This window comes from Chamaea fasciata, unplaced genomic scaffold (assembly GCF_029207755.1).
Source record: "Chamaea fasciata isolate MVZ Bird 193981 ecotype frontalis unplaced genomic scaffold, bChaFas1.0.hap1 SCAF_7, whole genome shotgun sequence".
Lineage (NCBI taxonomy): Eukaryota > Metazoa > Chordata > Aves > Passeriformes > Sylviidae > Chamaea > Chamaea fasciata.
In genome coordinates, this window is record NW_027094092.1 from 1,458,384 (window position 1) to 1,480,401 (window position 22,018).

The window sequence follows — 22,018 nt, forward strand, 5'->3', positions numbered from 1 at the left end:
GTCACAGAACAAGTTTTTCAGTAAAACTTACTCTGGAAGATTTAGAAACTGTTCTACATTTTCCTCCTGGAGGAAAACTTCCAAAGTCCATTGGACACACAGTTTTCTGGCTGATGCACCCGTGAGCATCCTCACTGCCTTCCCAACCTTGTGAGAGCAGTAGAACTTCCCAAGCACACAGAACAAGCGGCTCCCATGACACTCCCAGAAGCATGCAATTTAAACAATCAATATCCTGTCAACGTGATCGCAAATTCAGTTCTGCTGAAGCACATATGTAGACGTTGTAAGTTATTAGCCCCAAAGAATCCAAAGTTATTTGTTATCATTTTCTTCAGCCGCGCCAGAATGGCAAATTCAGAATTTTACAAGCTTAAATTATCTAAATTTCCGGTGCTGGCAGTGTACAGTCAGGCAAGTCACTGTCTTAGTACCCCCAGCTTCTGAAAAGAGGATCGCTGCTGTTCCAGCAGCTGAGCATCCAAACCGTTGCTGAGGGCTCATTGTCCATCTCACCCAACGACTTCTCTGTGGTCCTTTCCCAAACAACTCGCCCCCTTTTCCATTTCTGAGAATGTGGTAGAGGCACATTAGGAGGCCAGCTGGCACCCGAACTGCCCAAAGCTAAATCCGTTCAAATGTCAGTGAAATGACAAAATACCGTTGAATCCAGAACCACATTTGTTTCGCAAGGCTTTCATCCACACCCATAGCCATTTGTAGGTCAGGCCCTCCTGTCTCCCTGTGCCAGCCTCTTCCCAGTTGTCTGCTTTGTCCCTCTCACCCCCAGCACCCGACAGCTACAGACTCGATGGTGTTACTGTGGTGGGAGAGGTGGCTGCATCTCAGTGTACCAGTAAAACCAGCCACTGGCCGTTTCTCCGTGCTCGGTTCAGACCCGAACCCGTTATCTTCAGTCTCAGCCGACGGGCAGAAATTAGTTACAGCTAAACTCAGTGTGTTTCTGAGCACCTCTCTATGTGAGGGTGCTGGCTGAACTCACATTTTACTGCATTGGGTAATTTCATGGACCATCTATGATGACCTCAGACAGAAGGCTGGGATGAGCTGGAACGAGCAAAGAAAAAAGGGGGTGGAGGAAAAAGGGTTTGTAAGTTTACCACAGCCCTTTCCTCTTTAAGAATGCCTGCAACAGGCAGCATTTTAGCTTCAGAACCTGAACACTGCACAAGTCACCATGCACTAATGCAAAAAACCCCCCTGTTGTTCAACTCAAACAAAAATTTCATATCAGTTTTACCGAAGGAAAATCTTGAAATCAAGTATCCATTCAGCTGTGTTATTTTATACCTGTCTATATTTGATAGTTTCAAGGCAGCTATTTAAAGTGTCTTGACCATTGAAGCAGAAAAAAAATCCATAAAGAGCAGAATTCTCAATTTATTTCTCAGTCAGCCCTTTCTCTACCATGTCCCAAATGCTCATCCAGTCCTAACAATCACAGTCCTACATTTTAGCATTACAGGAGTTAAAAACCATCCACGTCTCTTGAAATGAGTTTTAAAGTTAAAAAGATGTCAACTCAATGATCAGAGCAAAAATCAGCATGCCCCACTAAATAGGGAACAGTTCAGAGAAATGCTTTTTTCACAAGGCTTTCTTAAAATTTTAGGAAATTGAATATTTCCTCTGTCTTTCCAGCCTCCATCTGCTGGATGTTCAACGCCTAAAAAAATTCTCTCTGAGAAGGAACACGAAAGTTACCCATATATATAAGCAAAGTTCAAGTCTCCCTTTTATGATGCCAAATCTGTTGCCAAAGTACTCTAATGACCTACTTGAAAAAATGCTATGGAGTCTACTTCCTGATTGAATTCTCTGGCAGAGGAGAATCAAATGGTATTTTGTCACTGTACCCATAACAGTTTGTGTCTACACCTTGGGATTCCCCTTGCATTCCCTCTTTCTCTGATCCCCTGAAACGAGCCTAATGAGACAGCAAAAATAATCTTACTGCTCGTCCCTTAGGAAAAAAGTGAGATGACATGTAACCAGCTTAATCATGCAGCAAAGCTGATCACGAGTACACAAACACCTCTGAGCAAATCAAGGTCACAGCCAAAGTAGGTCAACTCCATGAGCCAAGCACCCACTCAGAGTCAGGAGCTCCCTCCACATGCCCCATCAGCCCTGGCTCCCCCCCAGGCAAGAGGCAGCCATGTCCAACGCAGGCATGGATTTATTCCGAAAGAAATGCAATTCATAACTTTATGAATCACGAGTGTCTCGTATCTCAAAAGCGCAATTTCGCAATGACAGAGGAAAACCGTGGTGTGGCTTCCTGAAGAAGTCATTGAAAAGATACTCGCTGTCCCTGCGGGTAATGACTGAACCAAAAACAGCTCCAGAAAGGAAATCATCCACTTCCCTTTGCAGCAGTATTCCACTGCTGGAGTTAAGTGTCGCAGCACAAGCTGGTACGAAACAGAAAAAGAGGTTATTTCTCTTCCCCAGCAGCAGTTTGCTGCTGCCGGAGGCTCCCAACACACTTGCACCCGGTGGTGGGGAGATTTCAGCTCAGCAGCACGAGGACTCCAAGTGTCCCCAGGATGATTTCAAGACGCAGACTGATGCCTTAGGTTTTAGCTTTCATGTTTTCCAGATTCTGTACTGCATTACTATGTAACTCTGAACTTCATATAAGTGTTAGTGAGTTCTCCTCACCGTGTAGTTGGACAAAACTCCCTTCCCAGCCAGAGAAACAAGGGCAGCGCTGCAGCTTCAGGCCCAAAATTTATTAACAGCAGTGAATTGAGGAGAGCAAACTGGGAGGACTGGACTTCATTACCTGAAGCTGTAATAAGACAATTAACCCCAATTTGTAAATGGACCAAAACTTACGAAAGCGTGAGAAGTCGTGACTCGGAATCCATTTTGGGTGGATCCACAGCTGGGCTCTAGTCCTGCCCAAGGTGTATCCTTTGAAGGCCTTTTTAATAAAGACCTACTTTATTCCTTTAACACTGGCTAGCCTCTGTTCTAGGCAGCCTCTCAAGGCATGACTTTTTGGTGAACTCCGCCACAACGGCAGGGCATCGAGACCAGCACCCACGGGCTCAGCGCTGCAAGGAACAGGCAGCTCCTACATCAGAACCTTTATTACGGAACACTCCACAGGAAGATGTCTGAAGCAGAGCAGGGTAGTTTCCTTTGCCCTCAGTACTCCAGGAATACTTAAATCAGAATACTTCCTATCTTCCCAATATACTGATACTCTTTGGTTTTAATGGCTCCCTGACATCATTTGCAAGTACCCTGCGCTCCCAGAAGACAAAAAGCCCTGTGGCTTCCTCTCTCATGCAGATGCATCTCACCACGCTCTGGTGCAAAGAATGGATTTTTACCCTGGATTGTTTGTTGAGGTCACCCTTTTCCCACGGAGTCCTCAGCATGTCGACCAGCCCCTGGCAGCCCATCATTCACATCTGAGTTTTGGAACTCCTCCTGACGTCAGCAGCTCATGTTTCGAGCCTGACCACACACCCAGAGCTGCTCCTGCAGGCCCTCACAACAGGGCAGGGGGATGCCCTGCTCTGTGGAAGGCAGAGGCACAGCCCTCAGGTGCCCAAGAGACCCCTCTTCCAACAGCTGCTCCCCATCTTTCCTAAGCAAAAAGCAGCAGGCTGGGGGGAAGCAGCCCATGAATTATTTAACCGGCCACAAAGATACAAGATAAACAGCTTTGACGTGGAGGGGAAAAAGTCTCCAATAAACAGAAGAAAAACTCCATGTGAAGTTTCTCAGCAGATCAATCTGTCCAGGTACAGTCCCACACCAAAAGCATCTGTTCACCAGTAGAGTCTCTGAGAAAAGGCAGAACAGGTCACATCACGGCACCACCTCATCGCAGCTTCCCAGACTCTCACAGTGGTGATGGAGACACACAACAACGCATTTTACCTTGTCCGCAGAACACTGAGGCTCCCAGATCAAGAGGGGTCTTGGTTCCTATCCCTCCTTGTTTATGAGGGAAAATACCTACAATCTTTACTTCCAGCTGTTTTAAACATGGACTTCTCTGTTGTCTTCTCTCTGCCTAAAAACCAAGCGTCAGTGCTAACTAAAATAACTTTCTCTTGCACGAAGGAGCTCAAAACTAGACCCAGAACACAGAAGTGTCTCAGCAGTGCTCAGTAAATGGGAAGGATCACTTCCCTCAGGCTGCTGGAGACACAACTCCTGATGCAATCCAGGAGGCTCCTGGCCCTCTTTGCTGCAATGGCACCCCTGCTGGCTCATGAACCATCAATATCCTTTCTGACAAGCTCCTTTCCAGCACTTCAGTCCCTAATCTGTACTGAGAGAAGGGGTTTTTCCTCTCCAGGTGCAGGACTTGGCTTTCCCTTTGCTAACTTCCCAAAGTTCTTTATAAGATTTTCGGTGACCCTTTTCTCTGGTCTGTAGAAATCCCCCTGCTTGGTAGCACACCCACGTGGTGTCTCAGGCACTCCTCCCAGGTTTGCATTCGTCTGCAGCTCCAAGTATAACGTTTCAGACAGCATGGAAGGAAAGGAAGACAGGCCAGTTCTGGAAAGAGAACCCCAACAGAATTAAACAACCTCCAAAAGTCCGAGCTCATGCTCTTCTTTCAGCGAGGCAGATAAATGTGTTTCAAGGGGGTTCAGTCACATGGAAAGGCGTTATGGATCACCTTCAAAGCAGAAAAGGAAAAGTGGATCAAAACCAAAGCCAACCCGTGTCACTTCCAGGAATCAAACCTGTTTAGACCAGCTGCGCTATGGATGAAGCACTTCCCTCCTTAACGGGGAACTGGGATATACCTGTAGTGATAGAGCTCAAGGTCTAGCGTACAGCTCCACAGAACAGCCACTGGAGACATCATCAGAACCAGCATCCTGATCATCCAGCTGACCTCCAGCCACAGGAGATCCACTTCCCCTCACATCTCAAGAGCGTCTGCCTCTCTACCCACCGAATCCCAGCTGCAAGAGTGTTTCAACAAAGCTTGCTAGTTTGCAACCATTACTGAAAGCTTGATCTAGTATAAGCTCCTCGTCAGCCAAGATTAGACTCTTTGAGCTCTTATTCTTTGAAGTGAGCTTATGCTGCCCTGTTTGCATATTTCATTCTGGGCAGCCATCAAAAGCAAACATCACATGGGAACTAATCAAGCCCTTGTGAAAAGGTGGTGATGCACACTCTTGGAAATCAGTACTAACACGCTGCCGTTACCAAAGGAATTTGGCCTGCTTCGATAATCAATCTGCCAGCACACGCACTCCTCAGGTTCCAAGAAACTGCTTCCACAGGGAAAACAGAAAGGGACCTGCCTTTCTTGGAAGGCCAGGTTTGAAGGGATTTATGAAACCTCTACATATGAAACAAGCCGTAGCCTCTCTACAGGCTCCTGGATCCAAGTAGTGCTGGTCCTCGCATCACCAGGTACTGGGTACAGCCCCCAGTGCTGCAGGAATTCCTAAACTCAGCACACAGAATGAGACTGAACCAGCACTTCGGTTGCCTCCACTGAGAGCAGGAACCACTGAATCCTGCCTCAGAGCTCTGCAAACTCTGCGTGTTACTGGGTGCCTCGTGACATTTCATAAACACACTGAGAACACCACAGATATTCTAGGAACACATGTTCATGTCAACAGGGATGCACTAAGGAGGGTTTTATCGAAAAAAGTGTAGCTGCCACACAACATCTGTAAGCTAAAAGCTGACCTCCTACAAAGGGTAAAAAAGTTACACTAAGAATTACACCCAGGTCTAACTGTCCGTGGAAGATCCACTCTCAGTCAGCAAACTCCTATGGATGTCTTCGGATTTCAACAGGTCCTGCTGTTCTAAAACATCCAGACTGATTTCACTGGAAAGGGCTACAGCCATTATTCCAGAAAACGGAATAAAAATCAGTCACCCTGAGAAATTCAGCGGCTTGTAGACAAAGGATTGAGCCCAATGTCAGAAGTGTTTTAATTATTTAAACCCAAGACACCCAAGCCAACATACTTTAAAACAATGCCTCAGAAATATTGCTCAGCACAGCATCCCAGAGTTTCTGTGATACAAGTTATGGAAGAAAGTAAATTAAAAATAGGGTCCACTGATGTTAAATGTTGGTAAAGCAAGTTCACAAAATCTAGGTTAGGATGTGATATTTAATATGCATTTATTCCAATCCTTCAGAAGATTTTGTGCATGTGTGAGAAGAAACAAGGCACTGTATTTTCAAGACGGGGGAGAATGACAAGACTTAAAATTAAAAGACAACAGAAACTAAGTCCTTTGGGGCAGTTATTTCAACCTACCCACTTGACATCAAAATCAATCGTTCTTTTAGCAATGACAGAGTTACAAGAAACAAATCCAGGCACAACAAAAGAAATCTACTCCCTCAACTACTACAACGTAAACTTAGCTGAAGTCCTGAGTTTCCAAGCCAGGTCCAGCCTCTAATGTGTGAGGGACAAACTGTTCCACAACCACTGAATGCAGCTCTTGCTCACCAACCCTAAGCCAGCCAAGGGATTTGAAGAGGGTGGGAGGCAGAGCAGGGTGTGTGAAAGACAGGAAAATCCATCCTACCACGTGGGTAAATCAATTATCCAACATTAATGGGCTTCAAGGAAAAACCTAATCAAAGTTGATTTCTTTAATAGCTTATGTACTTCCAGCATGCTTTGATCAGAAACACACACCCAAACCCACAAAAGAACAACAACCTTCTCGACCAAGGAGGCAGCGGTTCTGTGAAGTCTCCCAAGTTGTACACATTACTTCTGATCTGTCAACAACAGGAGATGCACTGTAGAGTCAACTTCAAAGCCACATTTTTAGAGGATTAGAAATTTCTCTGTAAAAGGACTGTACACAACCTGGAGTGACGTTTCTGGAGCAGGAGAAGCACGCAAGATAACAAGTAGGTAAGCTACTTAACTCACCCCCCCGTGTTATACAAACAGTGGGAATTTACAATCAGTGCCTCTGTAACTCATGGCTGGGAATGCCTCCTTTTTGCACTTGCAGTCCAAGAGATGCAGCTTTTTGTGGCAAGATTTCATCCAACTCCTAAATATGAGCACCAGTTTACAGCAGACAGATGTTTTAGGTACAGGTCTTAAAGACTTCAAGTAGCCAAGCAGAACGAGTAAGTTTCATACTGTTAAACGCACATCTTCTAATCTAGAGATGATGAATAAAGCCCAGCTGTACACTGTAAGTATTAATGTGACTGTGATCTGGGCAAATTGAATTTCCTTACCGCAGCTCAGTGAAGCTCGTGGATCCTCACAACCCAGCAAATATTCTTCCTGTACTTCATAATCTCGAAAGTTGCCTTTCAGCGGCAGGAAAGCAAAATCCTCTCGGAAGCTCAAAGAAACGGGTCTTTTAAATGAAACAGCAGCCTAGCAAAACACTTCCTCATTTCTGTCAAAACTAGAATTTCACCCTGTGATCAGTGACTTGGCACACCATGGAAGCCCTTCCAGGGCTTCTTCCTCAAGCGCAGAACTACTGCTTGTACTTTGATACCTCTTGTAATAGGATCTCTTGACTTTAACATTTCAAGTGAGCACAAGGTTTAACTCCAGTCACTCTTCTCACTGGCACAGCACTCTTTTGGTACTCCGTTAGTTATTCCAGCTTCCAGCCACCAAGCCCTTCTGGGCTTTTGTCAGGTCCTCATTTTCTTCCCTCCTCTTACTGCGGCATTGTAGGCATCCAAACCAGACAACGCAGTCAAGCCATGGCAGGAAAAATACTACCCAAGTAATATTTTCTCACTTGACTTTTAAAGTTTATGCATTATGGGAAGTTAGCCATTTTTCAGCTGAACAGATCGAACCGCTACTCACTTCTTTTAGCCTCTGAAGTGCATCTCTTAAGGTGAAAATCCTAGTTTCCTTTTCAGTTGAACTACCTGGTCCAAATACTTTTAGAGATATTGCACAGGGCCGTTTTCCACTCATATTATTACTAGAACAAACCCAAACACATCTGGCACATGCAAGAATTTTCATTCAGAGATCTATCGCCAAACTGCAGCTGAATACTTTATTTCTTCAGGGAACAAAGCATTGGAACAAGAGGGCAAAAATACCACCAGAAGGAGCAAAGACAGGTGGTTCTATTTATAGCTGATACTTTCATTTCCAGTTTCTGCATATTCCCTCCGGTCCTGCTGGATTTCATCTCTGGCTGGAAGAAGCCACCGCTGCTCTCAGCACTCTGCCAGCCTGACAAAGCAAAGCCAACAGGCTGTCACTTTCCCTTCCATCCTAAAGTAAGCCCTGGGAAAAGGAAGAAACTCTCACCCTGCCTGGAACCAAGCTGGGGTATTCCTCACTCTGGCTGCCTCTCTACCAATTCCTCTAGCTCACTCCTCTAGCTTCACCTGTTGAACCTCAACAGGTTCAATTTTCCCCACTGGGTTCTCACAAGCTCTTTTGGACTTTACACAAAATCAGCTGTCAAACACAAATGCATCACATCAACATGAATGTCCGTATTTCTTCCTTCAGACTGTCCTAGAGGCTCAACTTAAGTTTTGGTTCTCCCACACTACCAGTGCTTTTTGGATAAGAGGGCATCACAGCTTTTTGTTATGTGTACAAGTGGGAATCCGCTAAAAAAAAATAATTTCGGAGAATGCACAAAGATGGCATAGCTACTGTATATGTTAAAGTTTGTGTGGAAACAGAAATTCACCACTCTGAAGTTATTGACAATTTCCAGTTTCAAGAAAATCTCTCCCCACACATGCACCTGCAAATAGCTGCAGCTACCTCCGTGTGCACCTGTTGGCGGAGCAACAATAAATACTGACAGAAAAAAGCCCAGCAGCTTCCTCTTCTGAAATCACACTATTTGCCAGTTAAATCTAAATCAAACTAGTGAAACCCTGACACTGCACCAACTCAGCACTTGCTCAATTGTTTCATGGAAAACACCTAAAGAAACACACACCGAAAAAGGGATACCTATCATTTTCAGTCTCCATCAATGCTCCAGAGGTAACACCCCCACCCATACCTGAAATGCAGGTTTTTAAAGGAGGGATTTGCTGCTAAGGCTGGGAAAAGGCAGACTTTCCGAGCCACGACAGCTCACACTGGGGCATTATCCCACACTCTGCCCTTCGGTGGGAGCCGCACAAAGCGGCCGGACGCGCAGCCACAGAGAACACTGAGAAGTAGGGCAAGCTCCCAAGGCCCCCCCGGGCCAGCACTAATATTGACACAGCACATTAGGAGCAGAATTGCTGTAGCTGACAACTCCCTGCCCAGCAAAAGCAGTGCTTGTGACTGCTACGGAACAAGGCAAGGGATGGCAGGACAGTGAAACCACAGTGACAGCCCAAAGAAGTCCTTTAGCAGGACAATAAAGTTAAAGATAGACGTTCACTGCGCCATATACTGAACACTTAAGTGAATTCTCTTGGCTTCTACTGCAGCACTAGCTGCTTTTTATGCTTCTTTCTCACTTCCTTGGACAAACTGGAATTTCTGTGCAATGTGACACATGTCCAAGGTGAGCCCCAAACACCCTACAATGTGGACATCACTAAAGCCAGCATTTCGAATGGTTTTGGTCTGCAGGCTTTGTAATTACAGCATTCAAAGTAAGACCTGATGGAGCAAATCAAGTGATAGTTTAGAGAAAACCCATCAGAATATGGCTTGGAGAAAGCTGTATCTGTCTAGCTCAGGATAAGCACGAGATACTGCTGAAAAACCCCACAGCAAAGTTTCACAGTACAGCTGATGGAACACCTTAGTGCCAAAGGGATGGCTCTACTTCTTTTTTTATTCTCTTGTCACTCTTCCCCCAGATTTCCCTTCCAGTACTCCAGCAGAGACTTTTATAAAGTCCCCAGAGCCTGGCTGTACACAGTGTGTTGAATTCATCAGGCTGAGCAATAACTTGAGAGAAAGCACAGTCTTCTGAGGGCTCAGAAATCTCAACTGCCTTGCTGAAAGGTCAGATGATACCCAGGAGCAGCTCAAAGCAAGAGTAAGAGCCATGGCAGAGAAGGGGAAGGGAAGAAATGTGCCACCCAACTAGAGTAAGCAGTTAAAATACCCCTGCTACAGCCTTTCTGCACTTTCAAGATATTTTCAGCACTCCCACAGGATTTGTTTTCAACCCGCAAATCCCTCCTTGGCTTGAGCAAGACAAGGTGTGCTGAAACCTTTCCACTGATCCACATCTGCACTGTGACATTTACTCTGCTCTTTTGTGAACGACAAGTTATGAATATACAGACACGGTAGAGGAGCATTCCCATCCACTCTGCAGTCACTGCTGCAGTGGGAGTATAAGCTTTATTTTCTTGAGCAGAGCCTAGAGCAATAGGACAGCCCTTTAGAGAAATGGCTGATCCAACATGTTCCCTTCTTGTGCCTCTGTACATTCATGCTGCTGTTGAGAGCCACCAAATTTCCAAACCTGTGACATTCAGCAGCCAGAGATACAGCTGGATACAAGCCTCAGACTTGCATTTTCCAGACAGGCTTTTAAATCCACGATTTCTGATTTAAATCAACAGTCATGTTTGAATGCGTACTTTTACATTGCAACTGAAACTGAAGAAGTTTTAAAATTGCTGCTGTATTTGGAACAAAGACTCATGTTCCCAAATCATGCCAGCCTTTATAAAGGCAGAGGAACGATCAGGGAACACCAGCAGTTCACTTAACGGGGTTCTTATTGCTATGCTGACATCTCAACCAACTAAAAATTAAAAATTAATCTCATCTCAACAAAAAATTAAAAAGAATGGAACTGCAAGCGGAGAAGAACAGCGTGTAACAGACACACACATACGAAAAAACCAAGAGATAAAAAATCCTGCCAAGACCAAACATGGGCAACTGAGGAAGAAAACCTGTTCAGAAAAAACCCAAGACAACAAACTACAGCCACCCACCCCAAAAAAGGACTCTTCATAAAACAGAAGGCTGCATGCTTGATTTTTTATTTTAACGATTTCTTGTCCTTGACTCAAAGATCCATCTACACAGCAACCTCCTTCCCCTCCTAATCAAGCAGGGATGCAACACAGAGCAGAGGGACATCTGACTAACACTTGCAACCAGAAGTTTTTCCAACCCATTGTTTTAATGCCAAAAGAGAACATTCCACGACCTACGCAGTCTGATCCCAGTGGACCTAGGAAGGATCACTAGACAGTTCACATTCCTCCTCAAAAAAGCACAAGTAGGTTTAGATGATTTTATTTCTGCAAGTAGCAGACTTGTGCCAAATATTAATAATGCAGTCCCTTAGTTACCACTTACAAATGCTCATAATTATTTACAGCTCCTGAACAGAAGATGGCTTGGATATCATCCAAGAAATCCACAGCAATTAAATTTATTAGAAAAATGGAAAACTTTCTACTTTCACTCAGCAGAACAACAGAGGCACCGAGTTCTGCTTAAGGAACAATGAAATAAACTGGTCCTCTTCAGCTTAGAAAACTGGCAGGACCAAAATCTACAAACACACCAAATGTCACGGGGACATCCAACAAATCTTGGCTGAAAAGCCCAAAACAATTCAGCCCTTCACATGAGGTGGAAGGCGGTGGAAACTCTCTGCCAGGTAACAGGAGGCCCAGAAGCTCATGTGGTTTGCACGGAGAGGTAGGACCAGCTCATGGGAATGGATTCTGCTGAGGGGTACCACCACATGTGGCCTGTGAAGTCCTTGAGCTGAAAATAACTGTGGGCCCTGATCCTACTCTTCACCAGGAGCAACTCACAGCCCTGCTGGAGACACAGCCATACAGCAACTTTAGGGGTCTTCTTCATGGCACACAATGGTCTCTCTTGCCTTCATTTGTTACCAGTAAAAGAACACGATCTCCATTCCCAGGTGTTCAGAAAAACTTCTATTTACAAGTATGATACACTTGGAATACACGTAGGGGAAGTGTGAAATACACCACATCCTCAAAAAACCCTTCCAGGTCAACTCTGCTTTAAGTTACCTCACCTGCAATGACCACCCTACCACCACTGAGCACCTGGTGGAACGTTTGAACCAAATCAGTAGGCATTACAAGTTTAGCAAAGCAGTTTGTAAGAGCTTAGCTTATCAGTAAAAAAACCCAGTCTAATACAGGAAGCCAGGTTTATATGCTCGGTGTCTGCTTTTGTGAGTGGAATTTCGAATCCAGTTTGAACAGCTGAACTCCTCTGCAGCACCCAGAAGCAACAGCACTGAGCAAGGAACCGCGTAAAAGTCAGCAGGCACAAACCACCCAAGGCAAACACCAGAATGGCAGCCCCAGGCCTCACCTTGCCAGGCACTTACAGTCCATACACACTGCCCCACTCACCTCAAATCTCTCCTGCAGTACCAGATCCTCCCTATCATTAAGCAGAGCTCTCAACTGTCTTTTTCAAATAGGCCAAAGGAGGCACTGAAGCAGGCAAACTGTTACTGATTCATAGAATCATTAAGGTTGGAAAAGACCTCCAAAATCATCAAGCCCAACCTCTGACCTTTGATTACACACAGGGAAAAAGGCAACCAGACACACATGCTTAGAACAGAAAAGAATCACGTCTTTCAGAGGATCACGTACCTAACAATAGATACAAAGAGTTCTGGCTTTTTCTAGAGTCCCACTTTTCTGAAATGTGCACTTCAATCTCCTGCACTGTTGTGCCCTGAGTTTAACAGAGAAATACGTGCACTTTTTGTATGGGTGTTTTCTTCAGTCATTCATCTGGTGCTCAGCTGAAACGCTTTCTTATCTGTTAAAGTCCCTTCAGCTCTCTTCAAAGGTTCTGTCTCCCCTTCCACATGCATTGAATTTATTTGTTGTCCCTAAAGGTACGAGCTTAAACTTATATTCTCTATTAAATTCTGAAGTAAATGACTAAACACAAAATATTTACCCTGACAAATGTAAAGGCACTTTCATTATCTTCACGTTAAACCGCTCAGTCTTTGTTTTCCTAAATATGAGTATCAGCTCCTCAGGTTTCTCTCCCACTTTTGTCTCCCTCCAGTATCAGCGCTTGAAATTTTCAACTGATAGCAAATCACTGGTATTAAAACTTGATATTCTTATTCCAAAAAAAGAGAAGTGTCATATTTTGATCCGTTTAATTATTAAGACCGAAAGTGACGTTTGCTTTGCATTTTAGTTTGGCTGAACAAACCTCGTGGGTATTGTGTTTTGTGTGTGCTTTAGAGAATAACAACATGAGAACCCCCTGTAGTATTTTTAACCTTTTGACTCGTTTTGCTGCGAGAGTCTCCGTAGTCCCACCTTCTCTCTGCTCCAAGTCTCTCTGGCCCTCCCTGTCCTTCTCAGCCTGGTAAAAGCTGCATGTCCTTGCACTTCCTTCTACTCAAACACAGAGTACAGATAAGCAGGCAAATTTTATCTCGACACTGATACCAGATTCATTCATATCTCTTCCCTTGTACAATCATGTGTTCTGCTCTCCTCTGCTGCAACAGGAGGCAACCTCATCTACTGTTTTATAGGACACAGTGATATGCTGTAATTCAGGTCAAAGTTTCCTTGACAAAGATATCCTGGAAGAATTGATGTGTTGTAAGAATCCCTTACTCGCCTCCCACCTTTTCTGTTCCAAGGCTTAGTTCTCCTCGTTCCTAACTTCCAACTCTTCTAGCCTGAATTTCACTAAGGTACCTATCTGCTATTAAACCTGATTTCATTTTCTCCTACCAGATAACGTTATCAGCTCATTGACTGAAGGATTAATCCAGTGAATTGCTTTCTCCTCCTTTAAGTAAGTTTAGTTGTGTTCCTTTCATCTGACACTCTAAATTAATGTTTGCAAAACAGTTAATTCCTTGAACTCCTTTCAGTTTTCCATTCATGCTTTATCAGGTCCGGGAAAGTATTAAAGTTATGACATAATTAACATCCTACATAGATCAGCCCACCTTTGAGTCCAGCTCGATATCCTTGTTTACCAAGGCACAGATTCTTTTGTGCACCTCTCCAACGCTGCCCTGGGGACTGCCAGTCAATAAAGTCCTTCCACCCTCAGTCACTTCCTCTTGGAAGTGTGACATACAGAAACAGGACTGGCTGCTAGTTAGAAAGGGCACACGTATTTCTCAAGCAAGCCAAGTGGAAATTGCCAGAATCAATGCCACTGACTAATCCTTGCTCAGCTCACACACGCTAACTATGAATCAGTTTGATAGTTTATTTAATACAGGGCTAGGTGGATTTTTACAGTGCAGCACACACTCCTCTTTGGGACATTCAGGCGACAGAATTCACACCACTTCATTAGTTGAGACGTTGAAAATCTAACCTTTTAACCCTTTGTAACTGCAAGAGCTTTTAACCTCCTGGCTCCAGCATTCAGCTGGGTACTCCCATGCAGCACCGGTGCTTACCTAATGCCACAGAGATCCAAAATAGATTAAACCTAATCCTGTAAAGAAGTAATTTTAAAAAATGCTACAAGTCTGAGTAGATGACAGTAAGGTGATTCGGAAGTCAAATAAATACCAGCACTGTACAATGGAGGGGAGAGACTCACCAGTGAGTGTCCATTCAACTTCCCTGGCAAACACACACCTGAATGTGGGAGCACACAGGCCAGCTCTCAAAGGGAGATTACAGCACAAATAACCCTACAAAGCCTCCAGGGTAACAGCAGCCTTCAAGAAAACACTCTGAAATGTATTTATTTTGTTTGTGAGCTGCTGCTCTGGATAAATTTGCTCCTTTTCTAGAAATCTGTTTTATCAACACCCAAGTGAAACCCATCTCCCATCCACAGCAGCACAGTCAAGAAAGAACCTGGCTGAATGTTGCTCAGGTTAGGTTTGAGAAACATCGCTCAGTGTTGGGATGGCACACGGATCCATCAGATCCACCTGCACTGAGACGACCGATGCCTACAGCCTGAGCACTGGGAATGTGCAAACTATGAAGATAAAAGCAGAGCCCAGCGACACAAGGAGCCACCAGGAACTAAGGGACCAGCCCTCTCAAGGGTGGAAAACAAGGAAGAGCTCGCATGTGGAAATGATTGGGATGAGTACACCCCTGGAAGGATGTGTGGAAAATACAGAACTACACCGTGAGGAATGATTGAAGAGAAACTCACTCGCTGCTGCCAAACAAAGGCTCGGCCAAATTCCGTCATAGGGAGGAGTTAAAGGGGACATGCTGGGCTGTATTTGGAGGTGAAAAACTCCAAACTTCACCGCAACATTGCTAGAAAGGCCAGTCAAAGTTAGCTGTTTTTATCCCCAACGTGTCTCCTTTAAGCTAGTGCCTCAAGATTCTTCCAGGTGTTGGAAGGGCAGGGAAGTTCCTTTTTCTGCTTCCTGAAAGCCTTTGAAATCCACTCGCCAGCCACTCCTCCAGGCAAGCCTGAGAACCTGCACCAATATTGTTCTGTGACCTGGTTGCCAACGCAGCATCACTCCAAAACATCGTCACCGCCACAAAACACACACGAGAGAGCAAACAAAGCGCTCACACAGCTGAGACAAAGGGACAGAAAGCCACACACAGGCAGCTCTAAGGGTGAATTCTTGAGTGTCTGTGTCTGTAAATAGTGTCAGGGACCAGCTAAGACACCGGTTACCAGGTTTTCCAAAGTCGCCAAACAAAATTCAACAGAAAAATGGAAAAAATAGGGTTCACTGACAAGTACACAGAAACCAGTACTTTTCCAGGTTTCTCAAAGGGCACCACCATTCCAGTGTGTTTGGGGCTACAGGAAACTAGCAGAGCACAGAAATATCCTAAAACTAGAGGACGAGTCGGACGAGGGACCAAATATTTGTTTTAAAAAATAAGAAGCATGCACCTGAAATGTGTGCCAAAGAAAGTAGATTACACAAGCGTTACAGCACACCGTGAACGAATCCATGGAGGCTTAAGCACTTGCCTGAGCAAATCCAAATCTAAAAGGCACGTTCTAAAAAGCAGCAAGAACTCTGCAACACTAATTTAAGCACTTCAAAGAACTTTAAAATTCTAAAAAAGTTGACTAATGATCGTCAATATGCTATAACACTACCTGGGTCTCTAATGAGATACCAGCGGGCACTTTTTGCTCACTTTTTTGTTATGTGGAAGATTTTTATTTTTTTTTTTTTTTAGCTCTGCCTCTTTCAAAGGTGTGCAACTATTTGGTCTTTATCAGTGTTCACATGCTCTAGGAAAGAAGTAAGTCAATTCGCTTTAAGTAGAAGGTATAGATCCTCCTGTTATCCGCTGGGTTAAACTTTGTCTTACGTTCCATTTATATTCCAAATAAAGTTCAAATTTTGTAGTAAATCTCTTTAATTAGGACACGTTACAGTCTTAAAGAGCTTTTCGTGCCACTGAACACAAGGACACTTCTCCTCAACAGCCACTTGATAAGAACATCAAGAACAAACTATGTTGCCAATATTTTTTTCAATGGAAGCCTGGGTAGGTTTTAGAAAGCTTTGCTTCTTGAAAACAGAATGCTTAAACCAACTGGCAGCAAGATGAGATCTATGCCAAGTTTGAGAATCATTCTTAAACAGCAATTCAAAAATTTATTTATTTTTTTAAATAGACAGGTCCCCTCCTCAAAGGCAGCAGAGGTGTGCACAATTAATGGAGTTCAAACCATATACTGTCTCAGAAACAAAATCTTCTTCCCCTCAGTCTCTTTCCTATATTCCATTTCCTCCAGACTTCCTGGCAAGTTTAACTGGAGACATCGCTGGGTCTCTGCCAATTTTACATAAATTATCAGTTTGACAACAACTTGGACACGAAAGTGTTCGGCTCTGGCAAAGTCAGGTGACGGTGGTGAATGAGCTCCTGAGAGATTTGTGTATCTGAAACACTTCTATATTTGTTCATCTGGAAACCCAGAGGCACATGGGCCAGCGAGGGGAAAGGGAAAAGAGTCAGAGGTCTGCCTGAGTTACTCTTCCCTGTTATAAAAGAGAATTTTTAAAAAATGGCACAATAAATACTGAAAACCTCCACTGTATAGCTCCAGAGATGAAAGTAAAAAGTTGCTTGTTTTTCCCGGGTTTCAGTGCCAAAACCAGATTTTTTCATCAAATTTTTATGCAGATTTATGAAAGAAATGACCCAACACAGCTTAATCCAAAAATACCTTGTCACAAAGCCTCTTCTTCCACATGAAGGTTGCAGTGTAACACATTTAAAACAGCACTCTTCACACTTCCTGCCTCTCCCACCTCTCCTTCAGGAATACTCACTTGGTGAGCTGCTTCCTAACCCACAGAAGCAGAAGTGTTTATGAAGGCACAAGTTGTACGGCATCAGCAGTCTCAAATCCCTCTTCTGGGGCAAATACTCACCCTTGAGACCCAGCAGATTCCCCAGGCCCGGATCATTGCCCAAACACAAATGCCACCATGGAACAGAGGGACAGGATACATGGGAAATTCTCAGCCAGGAAAAGGTCGGAGCACTGATGGAGGCTACACTGTCCATGGCAACCCAGTTCAAACGATCATCAAAACTGCTGTCCAAACTCATCCAGCTGTCCACAGATGATGCAAAGGACTCGTGTGTCATTATAAACCAAACTGCTGGGCACCAAAACCAGGATTTTGTCCTGTCCAGGTACCAGAGCAGAGCCCTGATGATTCTGCCCTGAACAGCGGCATGTTACCCACATGCTCCTTGAAAATCTGCAAAAATCCATCAGTCAGACCATAAATTCTTGGGAGGAACACACAAAGCAAGGACAGTCAGAAGAGCTGCACAATGGCATCAGATGTATCCCATTGTTAAAATTTGCTCTAAAATGGCAAGTTGATAATCTCCACCAGGAACGGGAATGTAGAAACAGTTTCTCTAATAGCTGACTGCACTAACCTTCTCTGTTGGGCTTTTCCCCCCCCCTCATCATCTTATTCTTGACAATGACAAAAACATTGGAGTAAGGTAAATGAAGAGCCACTCCAGCTAAGAAAATAAAGCAGGCATTCGCTATGGAAGAGTATCATGGTCAAGCCAGGTAAATGAGGAATTACCTCATTCAACAAATAATGCCAAGTACAGTAATTGAGATCTCATTATTGCCAGCTGGGATACCTCAAACAGAGGGAACTCGATTCTAAAATGCTGTAATAGGGAAATACCCATCTTTCTTCAGGCCATCTCCTGGCCAGACAAGCTGACCAAGTTGCACATGTCTCAGATGGAGAAAAATGTATTTACAGAAACGTCCTAAAATTTCTAGCAGAAGTGAAACAGAAAATCCCAACACGAACCCAAACTAGCATAAAGTCTTGTATCTGTCTGTTTAAAACAGGAATATCCAATTGCTGGCCTTGTATTTCTAAAACACAAGTAACTCCCAGTATTTCTAGAATTTGGACCCAAACTGCATAGAAAGCATTCGACAACATTTTGAACAGACTGTTCTTTAATTACAGCACACTTCCAGCAATTCTGTTTTATGTGACAAATTCCTCTAAGAAGTCACTGAACCTGACTTGACAGGTTTCTGAAATAAACTACAATATCCAGAGATTGGTTTGGTCATTGCAGTGAAAATATGTTTTAAAATAAGAAACTATCAAAATAGGAAGAAAGCAACACTATTTGTAATAGAAACTTCCAAGCCACAGTAAATTGGTTAGAGACTAAAACCACAGTAAAATGTTACTCTAGGGCAGCAAAATTGCCTAATATCCTGGGGCTTTATTGGATTGATAAGGAGAAAAAAAGCAATTCCAGATATCAGAGCCTTCTAAGATCACAAATACATGCAATTTTCTGAATTTATGAATTTGGGCCATGTGCTGACGATAACACAAAAATATTCTTAACTATGTTGAGGGCACAGTGCCGATACCGACTTTTTTCCATTAACTCATTATGAATTAATTTCATCAATAACAAACCAATTTGCAAAAGCAAATGCCAAGATTACGTGAAATGCCTTGGCAACAAAGCACATTGGGAATGGGAACAGAGGAATAAATGGGCCTCCTGTTTCTTAGTCAACAATTCTAGAACTTCGAACTGGAAACTCCAATGTGGTCAAGACAAGGTTAAAAAACCATAAACCTCCAAAACAAACATCTGATTTTTTTTTGCAATCTATTCCAGACCACAGACTCTATCCCTGAAAAAATGACCAGGCCATTGAAGTCTGTGGGCAAAATAAATATTATTTTCCAAGGTTATATGAAAACTAACAAGCCAGTTGCCAAAGTGCAGCAGAAAGCCCAAAACTCAAGGACATTTAAAATACACTTATCAGAGGTCCTTGAGTGAAAGATAAAAATATCAGTAGAACTCCAACCAAAGCCAACTTGCTGCCACTCTCAACGACTGCAAGGCATACACACAACATAAAGGATGAAAGTTTTGATATTTTAGTATCAAATATTTTAATTTTGCTTCAAAATGGAACAGAAGTCCTAAATTTCGTAACACTCCAAGAAAAATCCACAGACAACAAAGAAATCCATTCATAACGAGTTAAGGAAAGAAAACCCAGAAAAAACATTCTTACAAAAAAAAAAGAAAAAAAGAGCGAGAGAAACGGTAAAATAAAAGTTTACTAGCTTTATTTTCTCCTCTTTTTTCTAGGAAGCAACTTTTTCTTCTCACTTCACCAGATAAATATTCCGCAGTACAGCACTATTTAGCAATTTCTACCAGTCCTTTTGATTTTGTCCATCTTGGTAAGGCAAATTATAAAAGGCAAAGGCATTTCAAGGAAGTTTCCATGACAAAAAGAATTTGAGATCAATAATAATAATAATTTCTGAGCTCCCTAGTAGTCTTACTTCATCCACCCTTCAAAACCTACACCAATCCCAAGTGGATAATAAAAACTTTAGTTTTCTGAGTAGTCCTGTATCAAGAACGCAGCCAGTCATTAAAACACATGGATTCCATCCACTTCTTTTTTAGCAGACACAGAAAGGAATTAAGGCAAAAGGCTGCAACTGAATGAGGACCTAAGAGCTACCACACAACGCCTTCCTAGGAAAGTGATTTCAGAGACATGGTGCCAAAAAGATGCTGCCGAGGAATCACCAAACATCCTTCCCAGTGCTACAGCAACTGCCCGGGGGAAGATGGGTTTCCATCCCAGCCACACAGGGAACTGCTGTTTAGGATTTAGCAAGGTACCTGCTGCCCTTCCCAGGGGCTACTGAACTGCCCTGCACCCCTGGAGAACAGAACCCACCAACACCTGCATGGAAACGCCAGCCAAAACCACCCCAGGAACTACAGCCTCAGCTGCTGGGACTCATGAATGGGCCCCTTTATGTCAGCAGAGAACGTCAACACCTTGAGCCCCGGGAAACACGGCTTGTTAGTTCTCCCCTCCAAAGGGCTGCCAAGGAGATCTCCTGCTCTTCTGAGCAGCCTACTGGCACCGTTCCTGCAAGAGGCCAACCTAGTAAACTCCAGCACAGCTCCAGCACAGGGCCACAAGCTGCTCTGACATCAGCAGCTGACCCAGAAGTGCGTCTGACACAGCAGACATTGGATAACAGCTTCTCAAATGGCAGCAGACTGAAAAGGTTACAAATTCTCAATGTGCTGCCTAAGAAATACCTTTCTGCAGCTGCAAAGGAGAAAGTGTGACCTGAGCAGAGACAGAAAAAAGATGGCGTGGGTCCTCAAACAGTCCTGTACTTTACACATGAAGAACCCATTATCAGCCAGTTCTTGAATCTAATTAAACCAGAAACCAGGAACTTGAGCATCAGCTAAAATAAATTTGAAACAATACCAAACACAACACGAATGATCAATCTTCTTTGGGGCAAAGACTGAAATGTCAGACTATTTCTTTTAGGTAATGAATATTCCAGACTAACAAAGCCTGAAGACGCTGTTTTGATCTGCGTTCTTCTGCAGAATGGATTAAAAAAGAAATTACATTTCTCAACATCTGGTGAAAGATCAGGTTTCCAAGGAGATGAAGTCTGGGCCTTAGATAAGTAGCCTTACTGCATTTTTCCAACAAACTGAGGTAAAAAGGCAGGTGCAATATGCAGTTAATGGCAGTGAGTTACCTTGATATCCACCCCATTCAATGTGCAGCTCAATTAATTAGACATCACAGGTTAAGCGACAAAGCTCAGAGTCCTTAAATACAAATAAAAACCAATTGGATAATCACAACTGAGATCTCTTCCTCACGCAAAAAAAAAAATAGTCAAAACTTAAACAGGCTTTCTAAATAACTCAATAGAGCAACTTTTAGGGGAGAAAAGCCTTCTGAATTTTTGAGTGCATCATTTTTCTGCTCCAGTGTCTTGAATTTCAACTGTGTAACGCCTGAGAATCAGTCTGGATTTGATCTGACTAAAGCTGGAACATATCTCCTACTGCAATGCGAGACCACGACATCCACATAGATATATATACACACGCCCCACAGGCAGAGCACTCCTTTGCTTTGCTTCACCCATCCTCAATCTACTGCCCAAAATCTATCTACAGCAGCTCTTAGAGACACTGGAAGACCCACAACGAAACCTCTTTCACCAGGTTTGAAAATGCCATCAACCACTTCATTTGCATCTTCAAGCACTTCCAAGACACAGACCGTAATTTCTGTGGGTTGATCAAGCAGAACTTTAAATAAGCAAATTTCAGAAGTTGGTAACTAAGTTCCAGTCAGCATCATCCAGTCAGCTATTGCATTTATCAAAACCAATTATTTCAGGCTGAAGCTCTCAAAATATGATGACAGCCAAAAAATTAAAGTTTCAAAACATGCTTAATGTATCAAAGTAAATAGAGAAAGCTTAAATATTGCCTTCTGTAAACTTAGTGAGAACCAGAGATTAAAAATATGTATTTATTTTGGGCTTCTCTTTGCAGTCATTTGCATTTGATATGCCTTTAGACAGCTTTTATTGAAGACAACTAGCTACAGAGAACTTCCTAACACCTGGGGATACGGGCAGCTGCCTTTCACTACTTTTCTGCCCTTTTTAGAACCAGAACTATGGACAACACTGATGGTAAAGGTAAGAATGAAAAGCATGCAGGTTACAGAACTGAAAC

The 22,018-nt window shown here is 43.4% G+C and overlaps 1 protein-coding gene across 7 annotated transcripts in view; it reads right to left on the bottom strand.

The window, feature by feature from the left end:
* The window catches only part of BMAL1 (basic helix-loop-helix ARNT like 1), a 47,895-nt gene that overhangs the window by 23,404 nt on the left and 2,473 nt on the right, over positions 1–22,018 (bottom strand). The gene's annotated exons all lie outside the window — the stretch shown is intronic.